This window comes from Motacilla alba, chromosome 3 (genome assembly GCF_015832195.1).
Source record: "Motacilla alba alba isolate MOTALB_02 chromosome 3, Motacilla_alba_V1.0_pri, whole genome shotgun sequence".
NCBI lineage: Eukaryota > Metazoa > Chordata > Aves > Passeriformes > Motacillidae > Motacilla > Motacilla alba.
The window spans coordinates 87,033,667-87,060,787 of NC_052018.1; the positions used below are offsets into that span (position 1 = coordinate 87,033,667).

Here is a 27,121-nt window from a genome sequence, read left to right on the forward strand (position 1 = left end):
TGCTGCTTGGATCAGTGTATGAATGGAGGCTTTGGGTTGCATACATTCACCAGGTAACTTCCATACGTACTGAAGCATGGTTAACAGAAAACATCAGTCCTGTAAATACATGCTTATATGTGGAAATGATTGCATCTTTTGAATATATATTCATTTTATTGATGAGCTCTCCAAATTGAGTTAAGTTTGCTAGCTGCTCAATGCATTTCTATCTTCCTTTGGAGGAAAAGTCTTTTGATACACAGTAAACACAAGACTACAACTTATCTACTGTGTCTATAGTCTTTTTAAATTATCTAGAAAACTGCTTCTTTGATTTGTTCTTTAGCTGGTTAAAGGTTAAAAAGCTTTAAAGAACACAGCATTTATTGCAACATCAAAGATGATTACAGAATAGCCTGGCAGTTTACTTCTCTGCAGAATACCCATAAAAAAGAAAGATGTGTGCATCAGGAATTTGCAGAATGTGTTGCACTATAAGATAAACTGAAAAAGGAATGTGTATGTGCATGAGTGCAGTAAAGTTCCTATTTTGACATTTACTGAAATAGCTTAAGTGGTACCACTTCTTTTGTATATCTAGAAGGAAAGATGTTTTTGAAAAATACTTAAAGAGACGACAGAATGGATTCAAGTCAGAAAAGTTTCATTCCAGGTTAAATAGAGGATATAACATGCTTCAAATCACAAGAGGGAGAAATTACAAAGTGGAAACATTCAATTTGTACTAGACTCTTCTAGCTATTTCTACCATCACAAAATTTTCATCCATCTGATGCCATTACAAGCAGAGAATGAAACAAACAGGTGGGAAAAATTAACCTCAGAACCCGTCCATGGTTCATGAAGTTTACAAACATACCCTGCTCAACAATTTCAGTAAATACTGAAATTAAAGTCCCCTCAAAACTACTTTTTATTTATCTCAAAGAAAAGAAATGTAAACTTCTATAATGTAAAGTCCAGTTCACTCTAAAGGTAAGTTGCAGTAACATGTGCAGTATTCCTAGAGTAGAAAGTCCACTGCACAAAGGAGTGTAACAATATGAGTGAGATTAAAATCATCCCACAGATGGTGAGATGAACATGGAAGTGCTATTTATCAAATCCTGCAATATTGGAACTGGGACATTGTTAAGCAGTAAAATGGGTAAAAATGTGCTCCTTCATAGGAGTTGGCTGCTGTAGCTGTGGAGGCAGACTGTACCAGCTACTCCAAATACGAATTAGCAACATTTATGGACAACAGATAGTAAGCAGATACTAAAAGGGATAAGGTAGAATAGCCCATTTTAACATCCTTCTACAACTCTGGATGCTGCTGGAGCATGAAGGGAATAGACTGCAGAGAGCACCACTTACATGCCCCCTCTAAATAACCTCTTTCATTGCATTGTGTCAGGAGCAACAAAATGGATTAGACTTACTTGGCAGGACACTTTATTTTCACAGGTTGCAAAAAAATGAAGTGATTTATATATGTATACAAAGACAGAAAATGGAATTTTTAAAATGATCATGATCCTAGCAAAGGCAGCAATGTACCTGAAGAATAACTACATTAATAAAACAATTATTTTAATAGAATCTGAAGAAGGATTCAGAGTATGATTGCAGCACCTTGAAAGAAGAATTACAGCCAAAAACATAAGGGTCATGTTTATTCTGGAAAAAAAACCTGATGATTACCTTGTTTCGTGCTGTCAGGCTCTGAACATTTTTCATTTAGGATTCATGAAGTAATATCAACGTGTGAAAATATTAAAAAGAAAAGAACAAACAGGAGTTGTGTGTAATAAGCCTTCAAACCCTGTAAAAGAATTTCAAAGCCTTTCCCTTTCCATCTGTCAATGAACTGTGACGTCTGCTAATGTGCAACAGTTCAGATCAAATGTAAAACATAGTGAAAAAAACTCTACTGATCAAACACAAGCCTTCATTAAAAGCCTGTGCTTTCAAGAATGTAGCGGGATAATAAAAAAACCCAACATCTCTTTTAGAATATCATGTGAATAATACTCATTATTGTTTCAAGCTTCCAATCAGAGGGATTTATAGGCTCTGCACCAATTGAAATGACAATTTGAATAGATTCAACTGCACAATGGGACCTAATATTTTTACTGTCTCTTTTCCCTGTACATATTTTCTGATCACACTGGCATACCAGGAACAAAGCCAGGGATGTACACCTAGGTATAGATTGATTTCAATCTGCAGGTTGAAACAAACAACCCCCCCCACCCCAAACCAACCAACCAACCAACAAAAATCAACAGAAAATCCAGTTTACAAAACAAAAATCCCCCAAACCAAACAAAACCAATTAGTCTTTCAAAGTGGAGGTATTTATGTCAATGGGAATTTTACACAGACTTGTATGATGTATTGAAACATTAGGGTTGTGCAGGATTATCCTCCTAAGAGAATACTTGAAACTGCAAATGACAGGAATATTCTAAAATAATTTAAAAAAAACCCCACCAAAACCAAACCAAACCAAAAAAACCCTCACCTTTGTTTCTAAAGTATTATTAAAAATACATGCATTTTGCTTTTCTAACATGGGAAAATCTTTAGCTTCTTATTGTTCAATGGAAAAAAAGTTGACACTGACTCACAAAAAATGCTTCCATTCCCACATAAGGTGGGCTTTTTTGTGGTTTTTTTTTTTTTTCATTCTAACTTCAAAGCCAAACAAAACATATTTCTACATCTACAGGAATAAAACAACAAAAATTATTTCAGCTGCTGGAATTCAGGAAGTAAAACAAAAACACAATGCCAGAGCAAGAAAGAAAACTCCAAGCTTTCTATCTCTTTTTCTCTCTCTCTATGTTTATTACCCCACTGCTAGAAACAGATATTTCTAGCTATTACTTAGTTAGGAAAAGACCTTCATCACTATTTAACAAGTTATTTTTTAGGATGATTTTGCTTTGCTAGCTTCAAAGTGCTTTCTGGTCCAGTCACTCTGGTCATGCTGGTATGAGTGTGAAGCAAGTTTGGGAGCATGGGCACAGACAGCAGTTAGGGATGTGCATTTTCTGAAGGTATGTGCAGTGCTTTACATGTTGCATTAATGCTGGAATTCTACAGAATATGAAGAGATTTTAAAAGTACTTCAAGAGCACAGCAGCAGGGAAAGTGTTCCCTGTCTGGCAAGTCCAGTCATAAGATGATGTTTGCAGCAAAGCTGCCATCAGACTGGGGATGGTACTACACAAAATGCAGGAAATAATTCCTTTATTTGAACATCATTTTAAGCACTGTTTTTATGTCCTGCATAGCTAGAAGAATAATAAGCAATTTACTACTACTCTAGAACTTTTTTTAGACTTTTCATTTTCCAAGTTCTTTTCATTTTGGAAATCAGTGCACCACTGAGGTGAATTTCCACTTTAGTGTAAGTTACCAAGGAATCAGGGTGAACATAATCAGCTTCTTTTGCACTTTTCATATTATCCTTACTGGTGAGACAGCAGTCTTTCTCTTACCAAGACAATAGTGACAAAACAACTACTTTTACTAAACATTTTAAACTTTGAATTCCACAAACTCCACATTCATAAATGATAAAAACTGAAAAGTAGTTGATTTTGACCAAGTGTCAACAACATAATGCTCCACAAGCGACTGAAAGCAGATGCCCTTCTTTTCCAGCCACCAAACCTTAGTTAAATCCACCCTGCCAGAAAAAAAGTCTAAGTCTAATATCAAAGGTTTCCTCAAGGGCTCTAAAGGCAGTCTGGCAAAAATCACTAAGGGTCCATTCACCACCTGGTGATTGCAGGAGTGTGTTATTCTTCATCCTGCTCCTTCTAAGGCCTCAAAGCAGCCTCTTCACAGCAAGCAAAACAGGGCTCTCAGACCTCCTCAGGTCTATTACATGAGATTCTACTACAGCATGGAAATAAAACCAAACCCAGGAAGATGCTCTTTAGGTTTACTGTTACTAAATGATTAAAAAAAAAAAAAAAAAGATTAAAAAAAAAAAAAAAAAAGAAAAAAAACCACCTAATTTTAATTATACAGAAACTACAGGATATGATGGTTAAACAGAGTGAGACAGGTTGGACATGGTTTAAGTAATCATTTTTGCTTAAACTATGTGTCAGCCAGCAAAACAGGACTCACCACTTTTTTCCTAGTGAGGCTTAGAAGTCAGCCCTTTTACTTTACTTAAATTTAGTCTTGTTTTATTGAAAAAAAATATTTAACATCCTGGACAGTGAATTGGTTGCTTCCAAGTGTTTCTTTCCATCGCAACACAACAAGCTGCTGGACTTTCGCCAGAGATCTTGGCTTATTGGAGGGACAAGGCGCTTAACCTTGCAAAAGGGGTGGCCATGGAAGTGTCCTGAGTTGCACTGTGCTCTCTGCAGCTTGTGTAGTGTTCCAGTGCTGGTTTATTTATGTCTTACCAGAGTAGAAAACATGCAAGTTTAAGTAAATTGAGGTCACAAGATGTAGTAAGCTTCTACAAATCTAACCCAGCATGGTATTCAGTTCTTGGCAAGCTTTTAGTAATATGATCTCATATAAAAAAATAACCTATTCACTGGTATGAGCAAGTCCAAACTTTCTTGAATCAATGGATCTGTGATTACATGGATCTGCCATGAAGCTGATATATTGTGTATAACAGCACTGGACACTGCACAAGTGAACTGCTGTAGTACTGCTACTTGATACTATTGTCTATGTGCAAACATTAAGCTGAATAGGATAAAATACTGACTCAAGCCTTTACACAATACATATATTGAACCTTCCTTTGAAGGTTAGGAAAATTATTTTTTCTTGTTTCATTACTGGTTGCAATTTTATTACTTTGATGAGGACTGGCAGCAAAGCTGTTACACAAGATAAATATTTTTTTTCATTCCAACTAGACAGAGAAAATACTCTGACATGATTTGTTCTTGAGATGGAGAACGAAAGCATTTCAATTCTATACTAAATCAATCACTCCTTGTTTTTTCCACCTGTTTAAAACTTTACAAAGTTCTAAAAGCCTTTCACTCTAATTGAATCAAAAACAGAAAGAAAAGCTTTGTTCAAAAACCATAAAATTACAAAACCTAGCAAGATTAGAATCAATGAGTTGAAACTAAGCATTCTGACAAAACAACACTTGTTTCCATTTTTCCTTGTAGCACATTCAATTTCTTCTATTTCTATGAGACTTTATTGAGATTCAAGTGATCAATTACAAAGTTATACCTACTTAGTATTTGCTCAGCTAGGAGAACACTATATGAACTATATGACTTTTTTACTATAAATTCTTTTTCCTGCTACAAAAGGATAGTTCAGTTGCTGAAAGAATGATAACCTTGTGATGTTATTTATCTGGGGAGAGCTGCAGGCAGTAACAGGTTTACTGTCCAAGCAGAGTTACATTTTGAGGCAGACCCTTTGTTATCTGGAATGACAGAGAGGGGGTGAGGAAGAAAAGTAGCTGAGGAATAAACTTGCAGTAGAAAATTCTTCAGACCCAAGAAATTTCACTAATTATACAGTCAGAGTTGGCACTACTGGTGCCAAGTTTGGTGGTGGGTTTTTTTTTGTTTGCCCTTTTTTGTTTGTTTGTTTGTTTTTGGGGTTTTTTTTTGTTGTTTTGGTTTTTTTTCCTCTTCTCCACTACAGATATAGTAAACTAACACTTAAGACAGCATTCTCAGGATTCCATGGGAGATACAAAGGAGGTCCTGTTGTGATTCTCTAGGAGAAATGTGATTTTAGAAACAGTGTCCTCAGGAGAAGATACAAACCCAAGATAGATGGCAGGACTGCAAACAATACTGTGAGGCATGTGTGCTACAAATTTACAGCAAGCTCTGCTCCACACAGTTTCTCATGTTACATATTATTAATTATGAAAACACACAGAAGGATGTTTCTGTTGAAAACACACAGAATGGTGGATATAATGAACCATCATATGAATATTAGATAAAATATATGTATCCATTCCTACATTGGAAACAACCAATTAAAAGATCTTGGAAAAGCCTCTAATTTTACCTCAGTTTCCTTGTTTGTGAATAGATGTGATGATGTGACTAGGATGTGACAATAACACTTAAACTCTTCTGTCATCAAATCAGGAGCCATTTATCACACAACAGCACACACATTACTGAAATCACTCTGATAAAGAAATTTATGGTAGGCTTCAGATATTGCTGTAGACTTCACTTTACTGGAGACTTACAACAGATTTAGAAAATCCAGTCAAGGTAAGCCAAAGAATAGCTCTCCCTAGAGAAAATAAACAGCATATATATGTGAAACTACTTAAAGACAAGAAGCAGATAAAACAAGGGCCACATTATGTACCCCCTGAAGTAAGTAAAATTGCATATAACAGTAAAGGCTGGATTCAGGGCTGAAGGACTAAGCTTGATTTCCCATCACTGTGACTATATATGCACACAAAAGGGCATGCATCACTCATAAATAAAAAACCTGCACAAGATATGGAAAAGAGCATTACAGAAGCAGTCAAATATTCAAAATCCAAGAAATTCCAGATTTAGGAATGTTTTTGTACCTTGATAAAGAATGTTTTGTACCTTGATAAAGAGGCCCATCTGCCTCTTTATACTGCAGATTGATAGTGTTTACTTATATGATGACAACATTTACTTCTGAACCCCCAATTTATTAATACAGGAAAACTTAAAGAAATAAAGTAAATTACTGGTTTTTAGGCAAAGTATCCTGAACAAGGTATTGCACTGAATATCACAGACACAGAAAAAGAGACCTCCTCTTTTACCACAGCAATGGTCTGGGATCAGAATGCACATAATCATGGAATTAGGGAATGCACCATACTCGATACTCAGAAAGATGAGTTTTACAGGAAATCTCAGTACAGCAGTGAATTTTCCTAAACTTGTGTTTGGCTGTGTGACTTTATCTCAGTGTTGCACAATACATTTCTGAAAGCAGGTTATAGAGTTCATCTTTTTAAGCTAAGCATTTCAAGGCCTTAGTGATCAGCTTCTTTAAAAGTAGCTGCTTGAAAATAGGGGTAAGCTATTAATTTATTCGTTGCTAATCTTTTCCTACTGGATATAAATGTGGGTGAATCACAGGGCTAAAAACTTCTTGGGAACTATCATGCAAATTCTCAGTATTAAAAATTTCATAGGCTTATATGGAGGAAGGAAAAATATTGCTCATTACAGTAGTAATGAAAAGAATCAGGCAAGAGTAAGAAAACTAAAATTAATATCTTCCTAAAAGTTGTCAGTCCCTGAATTTTACCTTGCACTGCTCTGGGCATAGGAAAAAACCTCTAAAGGAAGGGAAACTGATCTTGGTGTGACTGGCTAACTTTAAGTCAACTTTAAAAGCTGTTGTCTATCATTTTGCCTCGTCAGCAGGTAGCTTGGTAGGGACTAAGTTTATGTCCTTGAAGGCGTGCCCACCAATATCTGGGGACACATTACACTGGAGTGCTGACGGAGAAGGGACATGTTTAACCTTGGCAGGGGGAAGAAGGGGAACTTAACAATAAGCAGTTTTCTTTTAAGCAGCAGCTGGTTTCTTGAACTTCACTTAAGCAGAGGAAGTAACATCCAGCTGGGCTATTGCTATAACAAAGGCCTTCACTAGCACAGAAAAGGGGCTGGGCAGAAAAGGGAGGAAGAAAAAAATCAAGCCCAAGATCTGAATTCTTATATAAGATACTTTGTATGCCAGCACAGTTTCTAGGAGCTATTCATTGCTGGAATCCCTTCCTCTCTAAACTCGTTGCGGCAGAAAAACTGAGAGGTTGAGCAATTTCAAAGTGTTGCAAAAATTGTTTCTGAGAAATAAAAAGCAACTAAATATCATGATGCTGCCTCATAGAAGAGGAATTTTTAGCACAAGCACTATTGTTATAAGTGCCATGTAAGGAGATACACTCAGAGAAACTGCCCCCCACCCAGCCCCCTCATGATTCTTGGATACCTCAGCAACATTCATTTTACGTTGATCAAAATAGAAGGAAAAAAAGCAGGGCTGGAGGGGACCAAAATGAATGCTCTAGCAGCTTTGAAGAGCTCAGAAGTCACTCTTTCCACTCAAAGGCAGAAATTCAAATACAACTGTTGGCTAGAAATTCAAACTCCTGAGTGATCTTCCCAAATACTGCTACTACATGTTACTCCTACATATTCCAAGCCAAAACAAAACTACTAAGAGAGTGAAAAAAATACTGAAAGATTGCCCATTAAGAAATAGTCCTGATATGAGAAGATAAGGTGCACATACACTCTAAAAATAAATGAAGATGATCTTTGCGGCCTGAAAGCAGCAGCCAAACTCCTGACGATCTTTCTCCAACTAAGTTCTTAAAAATCCATTTCAGAGAAGACTGCCAACTGCACAGACAGGGTTTTACGGTTTGAATGGAGCCTCCTCACAGAGGGACACCTATCACTAGTGAAGAAAGGATTACAAACTGAAGCACAGTTGGAGAACTGGCCAGAAAAGTCCCCTGGAGAAGAAATCTGGAAACTCCTGGGCTCCTGTGGCAGCTTATGTTGGTGATACAGGGATGTGACTTGCACTGCAGTTCACTATCACTAATTACACATTTTTAAATGTGACTTTTAAAGCTCTAACAAAGAGGAAATAAAACAATGGTTTTCTGTGTTACTGTGATCTTCAATAAAACTCTGACGTAGCAACCATCAAAGTCAAGAAGTTACACAAGCAGTTCCCATTATCAAAATGAAAATGTGGCATATCCCTCAAAATGCCCAGATTATTCTTGACTGTAATCCAGAAACTTCAAAGACAAAACACACAAGGACTGGAAGTCTGGATATCTACTAAAATAACCAAGATACCCATTCAAGCAGGCTGTTCCTAAATATCAACAAGTTTTGTGTCCTGTACATTATAAATGTGGAGTTCATAATCACATAATAGATTTTACAAGAGTTACACATTAATGTGACAGTGGTGGTGGCTTAATGGCAGCTCTGACATTTAGATTTTTTTTGAGTCCAGACAATTTCTCAGGTTGTAAAACATATGTACTATTCATCATGACTGATCTGGTCCAACACACATGCATATTTTCCAGTAGTTTAGATGGCCTGAACACCAGTAAAAATGCTTATGCATGGGTTTCATTTCAACACTCTTGTCTATGATATTTGTGTTAACACAAATATCTCTGACTACATACCATTTGTGTGAAATTATTCAGGAGCTGACATGTTTCTGAAACATGATGGGATTTCTTAGAACACTTTAACATACTTAAGGCTAACCATACAAAAACTGCTTTTATTATGCTCCCAACAAAAGGGTTTTGCTAATGTCCTGACTTATTCCCACATTAAGATTTGCTGGTGCTGTCAAGGTGAGAGACTTAGTGGCTCTGGGCAGACTGACCAAGCTGATCAGTCACTGCTTTTCAGTGTGCACGTGGCTGTGTGTGTTGCACACATAAATGCATGATGGGTGGAACAGTCCCTTCTAAGACTAAATTTTACTATGATTTTATGACCTGTAATTCGACATTAAAAAAAAGTTTTAAAATATTACAGATTTAAAATAAAATGGAGTCTGAAGACACAGAAAAAGCGTGTGCAAATCAACAATGGAACTTACAAATAGAGTTAATGAACAATTCCAAGATCAGTAGTTCTTACAAAAGTGCCCTCATAGATATTTAATACACACCCACACAAAGAGTTTGTTAACTGAAAATAAAAAAGAGTTCTTCCTATTTTTTCTTGCTTTTAGCATCATGACAACATTAATGTCAAACCTTTCCTTCTTTCAGGGACCCCACAAAAGGAAATTCAAACAGCCTTTACAATGTGAAAAGACAGCAAGCAGTTCTGACTCTAGCCGAGTAACACCTGCACACATAGATTTTTACAACATGCATAAATCCCAAATGGTTTTTAGCTCTATATGAAAAAATGAACTGAAAATTTTCTAAATTACAGATAGAGGATATTCAAGTCATTTTAAAACACATATAATCTGTTAAACCCTGACCATGTAAGAAAAAAACCAGAAAGTTTACAATAACTTCAATTTGACAAAGTGAAATTTACTCAACTCCAGTTGTTGGAAGTCTATATTTTTCAGAGAACTATACTGAAACTATTGTTTATGTATTTCTTGTCAACAGAGTATCTCTGCAAGTTTCTTTTGAGAAAATCAAGATCCTAATTGTTGCTTGCATGACTTTTCCCCTGTGCCACGGTTGGACTGCATCATATTTTTCCTGCCATATAAGCATGTCTATAAGAAGCCCAAACAAGTTCAGAAAGAGTTATATAACATTTTTTGCATTTTTGGGGACTATAATTAAAGCGATAAGATTATGGCAGAGATCCTAGAACAGATTAAGCTCAGAATTCTATGATGAATGAAAGTTTGGGTCATTAAAAGTGCAAACCTAGATTTTTTTTCTTTAAACCACACTCAGTTCAACATGTACAACATAAGATTTTGCTCTTAATAAGCACCTTTAACAGGGACCAGCAAGAGTACTGATGTATACAGTAAGGAAAAACAAAAATGGATCAAAAAAAAAAAAGACAAAACCTTTCTGTTAGCAAGCTTGACTCAAAATGCCCTTGGTGTATCTAGATTTAAGGTAATTACATGGAAGGACATAGATCTAAGAAATTTATATGAATCCTTAGGGGAAAAAACTTCCTAAAAACTTATTACAGCGATAACTTGGATGTACACAAGACCTGATCCACACTGAATTTATGTGAATCAATACTTTCAAGATCTTGAAAGTATTGATTTCATAGATCTTGAAAGTTGTCTGAAGATAGAGCTTAATATTTACTTTAACATACTGAATGCTAGAAATAGTAAGCTAAAAGATTCTGTGGTTTGAAAACCAGAAGAAAACTGAAGTCACCTAGCCTCCAGCATGTACAGTGCTGGTTTCCAGCAAAAGGAAAGGAGCCTTTCTGCTGGAATGAACTGCTTACAAATATAATATATTCCCAGTATTTCTCTTCACACAGATAATTTCTCTATGTGTTAAAGATCTGCCCGTGTTGTAACACGGAAGAGTAACCCCATGGATACCTGAGGTGACTCTCCTCTTGCTACATGATGACCAGCAGATATCACTTCCATGCATCATCAGTCATAAGCCTTCAACACTGAGCACTCTTCTTGGCCAGTGCCAAAGAGATTCAGTGGGTTTTTTGCAGTCCAAAGCACTTTTATGCAGGATTTGAACTATTTCTCTAGTATTTGGCTAAACAGAAATGCTAAAAAATTTTATTATATTAGTACATATTCTTGAATTTAAGTAGAACCCACATATAAAATCATTGCAGTGGATCTAGCTTTCATCTGTAATGTCAATGTAGTTTTAATCACAAAGATATATATGTATATAAAAAAATACATATGAAAATTCAAATCAACTTAAGAAAAAAAGTCAGGCTTTTAGGGAAATTAAAAAAATGATAGAAGGGAAAACATCCTTAAGTAGTTCCTAATTCTAAAATTATAGCAGACATATTAAAAAGGGTTTATTGAAATAACTAATATGTACATAGATGAAACTGGTTGAACACTGAACTACCAGGATAGAAATATATTCTAGAAAAATAGTATGTGCTTTGAGTGCCTGAATATACAAACATGTTGCTGCACATGTTTTATACACATGGTTTGGCCAGAAAAACAGTGATAGATTAACCTGGTTCTGTCTCCTGAAACAAACTGTCCTGAATCCTCTTTTCTGATTTGAAAGAGAAAGCAGAAACTGTTTCAAAAAGTTGTCCAGAGTGTGTACAAACACAGCCTCGTGATACATAGTCAAAATAGCCATGGCAAACTCTCCTGTGAGTGCCTTTCAAATTACTTTGTCTATTTGACTTTCCTCTTTTACCCATTTCATCCCACAAACTACTGTAAGAGTGAGTAAGGCACAAGTAAGTGTAGCCAGCAGGTTAAGACTTGTATCTGTCTGACTGAGCCAGGTCTTGTTCAAGCACAGGATGTCAGGACTGCAGACTTCAAACCGGCAGCCATGCACTTGGCAGTGATGCAAAGCAGAGCAGTGGTCAGAGAGCAGGGCTGCTCCTGCCTAGAGAGCTCACAGCCCTGTGAGAAGATAGTGACAGGCAGTCACAGGGGATATCTCAGAAAGTTCAGGGAAAATTGCCTGAAGAAAAGAGAAGACACAAGGATTTGCAAGTTCCCGAAAGATCGATGTGTCTGGAGAGTGCTCACACCAGTGTACATTATTCTACAAATGCTCTGCAATCTCCAGCTGCTCTCCAAATTAAATGCTGCATTTGATACATAGAAATCTACTAGCTAATTTTTCCCGTCCTTTAAACATGCATGTTCAGATATTTTACATTCCATTTGGGATCAGCCATTATAAACCCTCTGCTGCATAGGTAACATACCGTCTAATCCACATAATCTAATGCTGGGCAGAAGTGAAACAATTACTTCCAAAGATAGACATGGAAAATGACAGCGTGTCACCTTAAGACTCTAATCAATTTATGTGTAACAGCTACTGCTGAGGCTTCATTGACTACAAACACTAGACCAACAAACAAAACAAAAAAATCCACCAAAACCCAGAAGCAAAACAGTAACTGCACACGCTGCTTGCATAGCCGCAGTGCCAAAAGCCGAATTTCTAACAGATGACAAAATGACACATCTCATCTGCAACACATACTTCTTTCTGGACACAGCAAAAAAAAAAAAAAAAAAAAGGAGGCTAATGTTTCTGACCCTTCTGAAGTCAGGGGGAATATAACCATTATCTTCAAAAGGATCAAAACTGACCCACAAATCTTGTTTTCCATTCTCATGAACAACTTAATAGCAATCATGAGAATAAAGAGTTTAGGATCACTTCTAAGGTGATTATGGCCACGAAACACCACTTTGAAAAACCTGCAGTTCAGATTTTCTTTTTGCTCTTTTAAGAAGAAAATCCATTGCTGTCTAGATAGGCAGGGCTACATGGGATTTCTCAGCTGACTTACTGTCCCAGCAGTGAACTGCCACTGAGAAAAGTGACAGCCTCTTCCACGCTTGCTGCTTCACAAGCACCAGTGAGTATCTGGCAGGTTAGAGCTCCTCAGTGACATACAGATTATTTTTTGCTACTTCAGTTTTCAGCTCTAGCAGAAAACCAACTCAACTCATCCATACAAGGGCTTGGTGGAATCAGGTACAATGGAATGGCTGGACAGACCCAGCAAGGGGGAGTAGAGTGCAAGACATCCTCCAGCAGCAACCCAGTCTCAGATCAGTGTGCACATATCATTACACTGCAATATTAATTGGTCAGTGTTCCAAACAGCCTGGAATAAAACGTGCTTCATTTCTGTACAAACAGATCCAAATATTTTGCTTTCCGTTTTCCACCCCTCGATAGTTAATCTCAGTTTTTCAGCTTCATTGAATTCAAGGTTTTTACTACTAATACAAACAAAACCTGATTCCCCCACACCACACAACTTGGGCAATATCCTGAGAAAAGTTTTCAATTATTTATACCTGCCTGTCAAATACAGGCTGAGTACATTTTCAGTATTTTTTCCATAAACATTCTCATCAGATTGCACACTGCATCAGTAAAACATTATAGGACTCTCTTAAAATCTAGGTAGTGCCATCACACAGTATCCTGCTTTCATCTTTGTGAGCTTAATCAAAAGCAAAATTAATTCAATGAGTTCTGGATCAAATCACAATTCCAGTTTCAACTTCTGTAGCATCAGTTTATTGCTCCATGCAAATAAAATAATGTAAGGAACGCAAACTTTATTTTTAATATATGGCTTTAAAGACAGAGTTTTCAGCACCCTTTCTCAATATCAAGGCTGACTATAAAGAACACGTAAATTTTGCATTTTTGCAAACATGCAAACATAATTACAGGTTTTTATAAGGAGTAAGTAAAAATGAAGAATATCTATAGACTCAGTTTTGCTTCTCACCTGCCAAAAATACCATCTGTAGAACAACAGCAATTTTTAAAGTAGGTTCAATAGCCTTTTATACAAAGAAAATGAGCAGAAATGGCTGCTGCCTTGGTGAGATTACAAGCATCAGCTATGAAAATGTCCATGGTATTTACAAACAGTGGAGTGATGGCAGCTTCATAATACTTCAAGAAGACACGAGAAATTCCTTTCAGGATTTTTTTTCACCACATATGCAAAGTTGAGGCAAAATGCTTTCCTTACATAATGCATGAATAATGCATTCTCTTTGGATAATGCAAACAGGATTGCAACAAAAATTTTTATAAGACCACCTGTAATAGGTATTTGGTGAATTTCTAAAAAAAAAACCTCTGGTAGTATCAAAGATTGCTGGCACATACACTCTCTCTATCCCTTCTAGTGGACAAATGTATTTAAATTTGAGGTTTTATAAAAAATAAAGAGGCTGTTTTTCTTTCTACTATTAATTAACTGATTTCACTCTATGTGTCAGAAAGAAGCATGATCATAGTTATTTTTCTAATTTCAGGTTTTTACATTTATTTCTTTCTAATTAAATTTTAAACTGGAGTGTTTTTTCCCTGAAGAAGCAAAATTTTTCAGCATATTGAGGAATATAATATAAAAACGACCTCTTGCTCACAGTTGGCAGTATCTAGAAAACAATAATTAGTGAACTGCATTTTTATAAAATTATAAAATCAAAAAATGGGCTGGAAGGGACCCTAAAGATTATTTAGTTCTGATCCCTTTGCCATGAACAGGAACACCTCCCACTAGACCAGGTTGCTCAATTAAAAATTATGTCAAAGGCTCACATAATTATTTAAAAAAATAAAAAATGCCCCCCCCCCCCCCCACTTCCCCCTCCAAAATGCAGTAACTTCCAAAGTATTTATCTTACTTTTATGGCAGTTGTGGGCTATGTGAAGGCAAAGAGAGGGCAAAGTCTTTGTCATTCTTACTTCAGGATCAAAACCCACCCAGAGGCCACAAGAACTGAACTGGCAGACCCACACAGCAAGCCAGTAAAGCAGAATGATGCAACCAGTTTCTGATAACTCACCAGACGTAAAAATAAATCTCATGCTTTAGGAGAACAAGAACACCAGTGGGATACATTTTCCTCTATATAATTACAAAATGTTGAACTCACAGTTAATATTTGCCCAACTGGTTTTATGTTGCATTTCTTCAACTGTTCCTGGACTAAAACATGTCCAGGGAATATAACATGCTGTAAGCAAGGCCCAGTGTAATATTTCATTCTAAGAAAAAGTATATTAATCATTAAAAAATGTCCTCTGGAATTAGGAACAAAAGAGCAGTGGGAACAATTTGCAGGAACTTAGCCTTTGTGATTCAGTAAATACATCAGCAGTGATTTGAACCTTCCCATTCAGTACTTTGTGGTTGTGCTAACCCAGCATTTCAAAGCAAACTTCAGTTCCATTAGCACAATCTCCCATGTCTTTAGTTCCATAGGGGAGAGAAAAACTTTTGAAAATTTCACCTACTTTCACCTCGAGGCTTCATGAGACTCCTTTGAAGTTTATAACCTAAGGTTTCCATGGGACCAGGATTTACACAATTCAAAGGAGAGCTTTAAGGAATGGTCACAAATTACTACTTTTTAAATTAACAGACATCTATTCTTATAGGGAAAAAGAAGGAAAAGCAAAAATAATAAAAACCTCAGATTTTCCTCAACAGATTATCATGTTTTTAACCTTTCAAGCATTCTACTTCAACCATCCAATAATTTTATTTGTACTCTGCTTATCTTTCTGAGACCATCAGTAACTTGACAAAGGCAGTAACTTGCAAGCAAAACTCATGGGTAGGACCAAAAAATTATATAATTCTTCATTGTATCATGATAAGATCTGACAACCTCTTTTTCCCCCCAGAGTTTAGATTTCTTTATTCAAATATAACAGAGCAAATTCAGCTTGCCAAGACATTATGTTCTCTCTGCTATTACTTGAATAATTTAATTTAGCATTTGTTTCAAGAACATTTTCAAAAAGAACCCATAAACTCATGTGTCCTCTGACCTCTTCAAGCAGTAGCTTCCGCATTTCCTCAAAGAATGTAAACAACTTTAAAAACAACACAGTACTAATGGATAAAACATTACTTTTCACTGCACAAGGCCAGTAAATGTAGCCCCTTTCTGTCAATGCTATTTACAGAATGATGGTAAACCGTGCAATCAGGTAATGGTTAACAAATTTTAATGAAGTCTGCATCGGCTGTCAAATCCTGAACTTGATGATATTTAGGTTCTGGGGAGCTGCCTGTGGCTTCGGAGACCCAAATCATCAGTCTAAATCCAGTTAAAAAGCAGAGTGAAACAATACTCAGATATTAGGTTACACATGTGGCTGAGATTACATGTTAGCCTAAGGGATATTTGAACCACTTTGAGTGTTTTATATAATAATACCACATTGAAGAGCACTGTAGAAAGCAGTTAATCTCCTCGGGCATATCACCCAGCAACAATTCTTTGCTAACTTTTCCCACAGATTCGTGGCAAATTTCCAAAAGTTCAGAGGTTTGGTGAGTTTAAGCCTCTTTAAATTCAGATTCCTATCTAAAACTCCCTCATTTCTGATCCAGAAATCTCATTAGATATGATCTTCCCCTTTCTCATCATGCTAGGAAAGCTCTGCAAGCTTCCTTTCCTATTGCTGTTGCAACACAGAAGTCGCCATTAAAGGTCTTGTTCTTGAATACTGCAAGCATGAGAATGTGTGGCACAAGACGGAATGGCTGAGACTTCAGAAACATGACCACCAAGCTTCTCACATCTCAATGAAATCAAAAAGGATTAACCAGGAGTTAATCACAACCCAGAGCTATACAGAATTTTTAAGTCCTGAAGACAGACCCTTTTCCTGGCCAAACTTTATTTTATTTTTACTCTTTGATTGTCTAAAAATACAACAAGAGAGATTTCTGGAATGCCCAAATAACCTAATTAACTTCTCTTTTCAAACTTGTCCCCTACTGCATGGGTCCATAAATAAATAATGTGTTATATTCATCAATATATCAAACACACCTACTTTCCCTTCTGAAAGTTGTATATACTCAATCATTTCTTTAAGAAATACTCAGGGAAATGTATTAAAAGTAGCTGAATCAAGTTGTAAAAAAAGCTTTATTTCATTTGGACTTGATGATCCTTGCGGGTCCCTTCCAACTCAGCATATTCTGTCATACTGTGATTTCTACTTCAGAAATTCAACAAACACTGCAGACTGATAATTTGAAAGAGGATGGCATCACTCTTTGGCATGCTTCTTAATTAAGTCTAATGCATTATGCATGATGCCCTTTTGGCTCTGGCATGGCATTGCCAGCTGTGGTTCACTGCTTGTGCTCCTGATGAGAAAGCACAAGATAGTGTAACACTTCTCTCTTTCTTTCAGTACCTTTCCTCTCAGCAATAGAAAAAGCGACTTGAGAAGTGTTTTATCAAATTTACGATATACTGTTTACCTGCATTACAACATGTAGTACTTTTTCTATGTAATGTATGGAGAACAAAACATTATGGACACGCATACTGAAATACCTGCAGGGAATCCTGAGTTTCTTCTATCTGACAAACCTCACTCAGTATTATAGCTGGTATTTCCAGGTGCTCAGACACATTATTTCACTACTCTAGAAGATGATGAAAATATAGTGCAGCTACCTTAGTTTTGAGATTTTTAATGGCATAGACAGTACTTTCAGAAATATCCCTTAAAAAGAAAAGGTTCAAATATTTATGCTGCATATGGCTGTCTGTTTGCAGATGTGGTATTAAGAGGAGTTCTCTGCTCTATGTGGGTGAACAAAATGCAACATTCACCAACAGCTACATTTCCAAACAGCTCCTCACTTTTCAGGTGTACCACAAAAAAAAAATATTATGTGCAAAGTGCCATCTGATTACATGTAAACCTGCCATCTTTGGCTCAGGAAATGCCCAAGCCATCTAACTCATGATATGGGGATAGTACTCTGGAAAAAGGGCACGATATGCTTTACACTCTTCCTGGACATTTCCTTTGCCACTGTCAGAGACTGGGCCGCCAGACATGGTGTTGGTCACTCTGCTCATATGTTTCAAGCAGAACTTCAAGAGAACAGAATTCAGTTTTGTCTTTTCTTTAGCCCTTTATACAAAGCAGTTCTCAAAAGGGGATGAAAGGAATCTAGCAAGAGGTTTAAAGTTCACATTTCAAGCAAAAACTACATGAGCACACAGGATTAATGAAAACCTATAAATATATGCAAAATCCCTAGTCTACATATAATATTCGCTGTTCAACATGTTTTCAGAACCCTTCCTGAAAATGAAGGTCTTTCTGAATATCCATTGATCTGTGTAAGCCCCACATACTACCTTATTTTGCTCTTATGAAAAACGAGTTACCTGAGCCAGGCTTTTTCAATACCTACTGAAAGTCATTATTCACACACCTCTCTTCACTGTCTGGATTTCTGCAGTCCTATAAATGCAACAATGACCTTTAAAAGCATTAATTGTATCTGCTTTATTTTCCATACTTTCCTGTTTCCAGAACTTGATTAATTTTTGGCAAAGCATAAGCTTCACACAGCTGAAAACTCTGGCAATTCACAAGTATAAATTTTTTAGACAACAAGAAACACTGTCCAAATTTCTGCTATCATTTAAGCCATCTTAAACCCTCTGAAATGAGTAAAGCAGCACAGAATAAAATAGTGTGTTTTATTTTCAGGGCATAGTTTTTTCTACAACTCAGGAAGTAGTTTTAAGTAGCAGAATTCTGTGCGATTTTAATATTGGGTTTCTGAAAACAGAAAAGACAAAATAAGTACCACCACAGACTTTTCAATAAACTACTTACCAGCAAGAGTATTCCAAGTTAGTTATTTTGTGTGATTCTGTGAAGCTTCTTGGAAAAACTTATTTATAGAAGCTTATGAAATGGATCCCATTCATCCTTCTATAGGCTGAATGCAAAGTTAAATACCTAAAAGGACAATTTTCCTTCTTGTGAACTTGGCAAGGTGCCCATATTCTGCAAGAAAGAGTTGCAACTGGGTCTTTCTTGGCTGTATTAAGGACAAAACAGGGTGATTTCTCTAGGCCACAACTTAGATTACGGAAATATGCAGACTTACTACTAGCTGGTATTATCCTGTGCACTATTAAAGTAGCTAAGTTTGAACCTTAACCTTCAGCACGCCTTCCATAAACTCTCTTTGCATTGCTATGAACTATGTATTAAAAAGCACAGACAAGATTTGGAAGGAGTCTTTATTTTTCAAGTTTCCTCAGTTCTGAACAATCACTTTTTAATGACTGATCAGTTTACTAGAAGAGAACAGAAAGCCTTAACGATGAGATACATTTTACCTGTACATATTGTATACATTTATCTTTAATGTTTCTTACTGTTTGTGGAAGTTGTAAACACTCTTCACCCAGTGTTTCAGCCTTGGTCAAGAGGCTGTGGACTCACAGGTGCACAAGTGACACAGCACTCGCACTCCTCCAGAGAGACACTTCTCCTAAAGGCTGAGTTGATGTTATAAATCACCTTTGTCATAACTTAAAGGAGATAGAACCATGTGCTGAATACTTCTCAGCTTACAGAATGGCCTTGGGCTCCACTTATGTGGGAGCACAGAGAGGTTCCCTGCATGCTTCCTTACACGCAAGCATGAGACTGTGGACTGGGCACGGCTACTCTTACACAGCCCACAGTAACTATGCAAGAATAAACCCTGCATCAAAAACCCATGTTTGGTTTTGCTAAAACTACTCACCCACAAGTGAGATAAAATGGCATGAACAGTGAAAAAAGAATCTGATGGTATGGTTTTGAGAAGAGGAGATCAAGCATACTTCAAGCTATACCCTACCCAGACTTGGCCCATATGTGGTGTATGGAGGAGAAGACATGTTATGCCAAAATTACTCTGCGTAGATGCTAAAAAAGCAAGGAAAATTTTACTAAACTTGCAAACTCAGATGTTTTGTAAATGCCACTTCATTCCCATGGTGAAAATCTCTTGTGTACAATTATAATTTATTAAGCTTACTACAGTTACCAAAAAAAAAAAAGTTGTAATAAAGTGCCCAAATTAATTCCAAAGAGAATAATTTCCTGCATTTAGAAAAGAAGCCACAGAAGAATCAAATTTTATATACAGTTTCCTTTTTCCTGACTCTTCCTTTGGGGTGCCTTAGTTGTTTGCTTGTATGAGCAACACCGAACAAACACAGTATAAAATGTTTCCCCACGACCTCTTGTGTGTCATGGGCTTTCTTTAAATAGCATTTAAACCAGTCAGCTGGCACAAATAGGCATCCCAACAGCTAGCCATGTGAGCACTATTATTTTCATCTATTTCAAAGATAGGTTTTATCGTTGCAAATTTATTTTTATCTTGAGCCTATTAGAGGCAAATTGTGAAGAGTGTTTTACGGCCATAAAATACAAGTAAAAGCTCAAAGGGTGCTAGGACAAGGGACCAGTGGGTCATGCACTCAGGTCTCTTTTGTCCAAACAAGGGAACCTACAGCAGTTGTGAGGAGGGTCTCAGGATGTAGGTGCAGAGGAAGGACAGAAAGAAGCTCACAGCAGATGTCTGCAGAGTGACAGATCCTGTTACAAACCAGTTCCTTCCAAGCGATGCTGCCACAAGTCATATCCTTATCCTTCCCACTCTCCCAAGACAAAACTAAACTGAAAGCCACAATACAGCTTTAACACGCAGCATTTCATTTAAAGCAGCAATATTAAATTATGCTGTTGGATGAGGAACAGTACTGTGTTGCCACAAGAGCTGTAAGATAAAGAATGCCAAATTAGGAACCAACCAGGTTAACACACCCATAGCACAAGATTATACAAAGATTCTGTGGACCCAGAAAGTGAGTGGACTACTCCAGTTTGAAAGTCTCCTACCCTCTTCACCCTGTTTGGTGTTTCTGTCTTTTCTAATCTCTGCTTAAGATAGACAGACAGACTTGCCAGGGAACATACTGGCAAAGCATCTGGGTAGACACTCTGAAAATTTCTCCTTTCAAGCATGCCTCAACTGGAGAAACACACTTTTCCCAAGATCAGAAGTGCTTAATATGTAATTCCAGCTACTCTGTCCAAGAGATATGAAAACAGCACCTTAAAGGCCCTTAGCTCTACCTGTTATCCTAAAAACCTCCTGTCTGCACATGATCAGATCAGGATTAAAATCCTGACATTGAATTTTACGCTTGGCTGCACTAAGATGTCTTTAACACAGTGAACTACTGACATAGTTAACTCTAAAACCCTAACATGCAGGCATGAGGACCAAGGTTAAAGAAGTCAGCACGAACTCCAGCTTGCCCTCACCTATTCCATGACGGCAGTTGCAGAATCCTGGCCACAGATGCTGACTCGGGACTATTCCCGGGACTGTCGAGGCCTCAGCTGGTTCCAGCAAAGCAATCCATGGAGCTGCAGCTGCAGCACTCACTTGTACACATGCAAACTAGGAACAAGCCCTAGCTTTGAGAGGGTGTGAAAGAGTCCTGTTCAGTTTGGGTGCCACATCACAAAAGAAAAGTCCTTCCTGTCTGAAAGAGGAGCATTTAGACTCCTCTGATTGATGCTGGAGGAGTAATTCCTCCTGTGAGCCCTTGATGAGTGTGGCTGCACTGCTAGCCTGACTTGAAGTTTAACACTAAAGGGACTGATGTGAACAATGAATCTTCAGTGAGCTAACCAGGCTTTATTAATCCTTCAAGAGCAATAGCAATAACTGAGCTGCATAATAGCAAGTTTCCCAAAATGGGGTCATCATGCTGGAAACAGGGGCTTGTGTGTGTGAGAGAGAGACAATGATTACAGTATTTAATCACCAGCGTCACTGTTCCAACTATTCTTGACCATCGTGTCTACTTTCAGACAATCCACTGATCCTGGTCAGTGCATCCACACTGGGTGGCAGTCACTGGGAAAGCTAAATTTAACATATACATGACACAAATTTCTGAAAAACCTTATTCTGCCAAAATTTAGTATATTTACATAACTTCTTAACTGTATGATATACGAAACACCACCAGGTAGTATTCTAACTTCAAGTGCTTCAGGAAATACTCTAAAGAAAGAGCCAAAATCAGTATATTTTAATTTCTTATGGTATAAACTGCCTGTATTAACCAGAATTTGGAATTTAAAAATACCTACTATTGTACATAGTCTGTGTATGTGCATATATAGCAACATAGGAAAATAAAATATTTAAATTAGGTTTAAATATAAATGTGTATAAATGTATATAAATAGGTATCATAATAGAAACAGTGTAAATAACATCACTCTCTGTTGACCTACAATTTTATTCTACCTTTTTTTAACCAAAGTTAACACTTATCTTTAAGAAACCTTTGTCAATAATTTTACATTTAAACTGCATTAAAATAGCTAAAAATACAGGGGTTAGTTTAGTCATTTGTCTCACACGTACAAATCCACTGAAGCAGGGATAATAACGAACAGAACTGGGCCCTAAAAAGTTCTAATTTGACACTAATCAGTAATAAAAGGCAATGCAAACTTGTGTTAAACTGATTACATGCATATAGCAATATCTGTATAATGGCTTTAGCTGCTTAGCAACAAAAGTACAAGAATACCAGATAAAATGGATTATAAGCTCTGATTAGTCCCAGATGAATGTAACAGTGGCAAGTCAGTCAGGTTAATTTGCACTGTATATCATAAATGACACTTCTCTGAGCTATAATGGCAGAAGACATTTAATTTTTTTTTTGTACAAATACACATAAAAGAAATAAGACTTTATTTAACCTTACCAATGACAGTTTAGGTCATATACTACAAGGATTCTTCCTAAATTAACTTAGAAAACATGACTTAGACAATCATCATGCCTATTATTTCTCTCTTTTTTTTTCTGTTCTACGCTTTCTTACTAAAATAAATCACTTTAAAAACAGAACTCCACGTTATGAATTTCCACTGGACTTGCAAACCCTTTTCAGAAATATTTAAATACAAGCCATAGTGGAAGGAAGAGCAATTACTCTTGGTTTTTAGAGGGGTCTGACGCAGAAAGAGGTTCAGGGATTTTTCAGAATAATAAAGGGACATCATGATAGCTGAAATGGAATAACACATCCTGAATTTCAGCTTTATAAACACCAGATTTCTAGCATTACTCAGAGTGTGCTCGGTGCAGTGCAAACAGCAGAAAGGAGTAACACCTGAACTGCAGAACTCACAATCCAGGATAAAGCAGCAGTAAGCCATCAGGCAGAATGTAACACTTAAGGGATCAGCACAGTCACACTGGGGTCACTACAGCCCCTTCTCCATGTCCTCCGGCCATGTCATATGGCTGATCTCTACCCACAACACAGGAAAGAAGGGAATGGCCTTGCAGGCCAGCCCAGGAGCTATGATGTGGATAGATACACTGATTTTAACACTGAAAGGAAGGATAATGTTTTTATGGGTGACATAAGTCTGACTATTCAGACTGACTTTGTCTACCCTTCATTTAACTACTTGTTTCCTCCAAGAGAAATTGCTATAATGTTGATTAAGCATCCTTTACAAGTTCTGCAGCTCTATCATTCAACAGGAACATTTTTGTGTACTAAAGATACTCTCTAGTACATCTGCTGAACATAGTGTTATGAAAAGAGAAAGTGAGCACTATTTTCAAATTTATCTGATTTTATGAAGTTGAATAAAAAAATCAAATGGCAGATGTTAAAAGCAGCAGCTCTCTAGTCTTCTAATTTTATACTGAATTATAATAAAGCTTTCACTGCCTTAAATAATTTAAACCCCATTTAATTTCTTAAGTATTTATTAGGATAATTCATTATAAATTACAGGGTGTGCACATACATGTGTAAGCATCTTATAGGGTAGAGGTCTAGAAAATTTAAAGTACTTATGAAGAAAATTGACAGAGGTGTAGGAAGAATTAAGTGAAGCTACTTCTATCTTCTAGACCTTTCCATAAAAAGCACTTTAATTCTCACAGTTCAGAAACATCCAACTGATTGAAGACAAGAAAGTCTTCAGAGAAAACATGTCTAGAAACATTTAAATCCCTTTTGTCAGACACCTGATTGAAGCATTATCAATAAAATCTCATGTTAATACTGTTCTGTAGTGGATCCTTGAAACAGGGTATGATCTGGGAGGGAAGAGGACACTGAAGAGGGGAACTGGGCAGCATCAGATTACTGTCAGGTAAGATACCCCTTACTGAAAAATCAAGGGACCAACACATTAAAAAAGAGAAGGTATGAGGAAAAGTAGAAACAAAATTAAACCCTGAAAATGCCCTTTGATTTCTCAATACCTTTATTGAGAAAACAATACCTACACAATGAAGTCCTGAATAAACCAAAGGTGATGATCAGCAAAGGTCAGTTACAAAAATGCTGTACCCTGTATGCTAGGCCTGGGGCAGGTTCTGCCATGGGAGTGCCAAATACAGAACCCAGCATTCATCGTTCATATTCCTACAGAGAGACCACAGGCAAAACACAACTCAAACCTCTGAACACGCTACAGACACAATGACCATAGCCTGGCAAAACAACAAGGGAAATGTTACCATAGTATAAGAGATTGAAAAATTGAAAATTGAAAAAATACTGTCCTAGGGTGACAGTTTTACAAGATATACTGCACTAAAAGAGTTAAACTCCTTCCACATAAAAATCCAGATCAGCTGATGCCCTGCCTGTAGATTTACCTTCTTTCTGATGTGTAGGACTTGGTTGCAGAGCTCATTGATCAAACTATTGCAGAAAAAACATCCTGTATCAGCTTTGCATGCTTTATCCCAAGATTTAGAGCTCTCTCAACTTCCAAATCACTGAAGAAGATTTTAAAACTATTCCTGAAGTACAATACTCAAAAAAAATTTATATATATTTTTAATAGATAAAATGTTGATGGGGCAGGGGGTGGTAGTGGCTCGTTTTTTGATGGGCTTAAAGCAAATTGTTTTGATCAAAGCTTGCTTTTGTATTATGCAGGAACATGAGAAATATCAGTCCCAAGAATATTTCTTTAAAGTAAGGAAGCTAGATGGAATTGTTAAAAGAAATTAGATATATAGGGCTTAAACCACACTAGTGTGTAATATATGTTAATGTTAGGCATTATTTGGCACAATTTCTGTATTCCAAAGTAATTTAAAATATTATCCCTTACTTGCCGTGGTAATAATAGATTCATTCAGTAAGTGACACTAAAAGTCTGCTCCATGTAAAAAATAAGTAATACTGAAACGTACTTATTGTAAAAAGCATATGAAGCAAATTTTCTGCAGTGTCTTCAGCTGATTAGTGAAGGACAACACTGCAGCATACAAAGTCAAACTTCTACATCTACATTTTTGTGGAAGAGGAACAAAGCAAGTAATCTCATTACGTAAAGACAACCTCTGAGTGCTTTGACAATGAATACCGACTCAACCTTCCCATTAAGTCTGGGTGTATACGACAAATAGGCTCTACTTGAAATGCAAAATTTAATTCCAGTATGATCACTTCAGGGACCAGTTCTGCAAAGTACAGCCAGCATGCCATGGCACACAATAGCAGTGTAAGTAACTATATACTACTGTGAAACACACTTAAAACCCATTGTACTATAGCTTTTGTCCTAAGGAAGCTATTTTAACCACAGAATATGTTTGTTCAAGCAAGTTTCTCTGTTTTGCTACTGAATCTGAGAAAATCATTCAGTGACTAATTTACTTGGTACATTCTCATTTGTTGCCATTCATAAATCATCTGGACTTTTAGCAGACATATTGCTTTTGCTTTTTCATATATTTTGTTGATTGGTATTTTCATTCCTTTAGAAAGAATTATTTGTAAATTTTTCATAGGACATGCTCAAGAAAACCCTTTAATTTTTCAACTATGTATTTTTAATTTGATTAGGTATCACTAGAAGTAGTTTTGATTGTTTGACAAGAGACACTACCCTATGACTTATAGCTATAAACCAATTCAGTATGAGTTCCTCTGAGCTCAAAAGCCACAAACTACAGTTCTCTCTGGTAAGAGATCTGGGAAGAGAGAAGGCAGTGAGAAGAACTTCTGAGTATCTTTAATGAATGGCTTTGGAGAGCAAGGAGGAAGCAGAAGGCATGGTACAAAAGAGAGAAGAGCAGACCAAAAATAGAAAAGGAAAGGAATCTCCAGCAAATCAGAAGAGTAGCAGAAGAATCTTCTGTCATAATTTACTTAATATACTACTGATCTTTACCAATGTTCTGACATATCATTGACATCAGGCTGCTGATATATTTATTTACACTCCAAGGAGTGCACTCAGTCCTAAAAGTCCCTTTCTGTTCACAGTTGATACCTCGCCCCACTACAATCTTTTAATAACTTCTTTCATCTGAAACAACATGCTTAATTCTAGTTATACATTTTAAAATAATGTGTTAAAACATTATTATATATGTGAACATACATATAATAAAATTCTGAATGTGAAACACCGTCCAGGGACAAAGACGCCTTCCTGGGCCACTGCTTTGTGCCAACTTCAAAGCATGTAAAATGCTAGCACATTTTCACTATTTTAAGAACTGTATAAACCTATTAATTGTTTGCTGTTTCTGTATTCAAACCACTATGATCTTGATCCTACTAGCCGTTTTCCTATGGCTTTCCCACTGTGCTATTCATCTTTCCTGACAATTTTGCTAGAAGATCTTTCAGTCATTGCTTTTCTGCAATTCTAGACACAAATAATCCACACTGGATGCTAAAAACATTTGTACTTAATTCAAAAAATTATACACCCTATTAATGTACCAAAGAAACATAAAATGGCACCTCAGTAGGTGCCATTTTTGTGTATTTTATGTGTGAGGGTTTTTTAACATTTTTTAACTCTTTTACTGCCATCTCCTGGTACTTACAAGGCAATAGTAGTTATGCTTTTCAACAGCAGCCAGTACTCCTTTAAAATACCACTGAAATGCTGAAAACTTACCAAAAATATTTTCAAAATATTGCTGTACTTTAAATGCTGTTTTCTTTCAGACTGGAAATAATCAATGTTATTCCT

At 36.6% G+C, this 27,121-nt stretch overlaps 1 protein-coding gene across 3 annotated transcripts in view; it reads right to left on the reverse strand.

Moving 5' to 3' along the window:
- PRKCE (protein kinase C epsilon) overlaps nucleotides 1-27,121 on the reverse strand; it is a 286,969-nt gene that overhangs the window by 70,944 nt on the left and 188,904 nt on the right. The gene's annotated exons all lie outside the window — the stretch shown is intronic.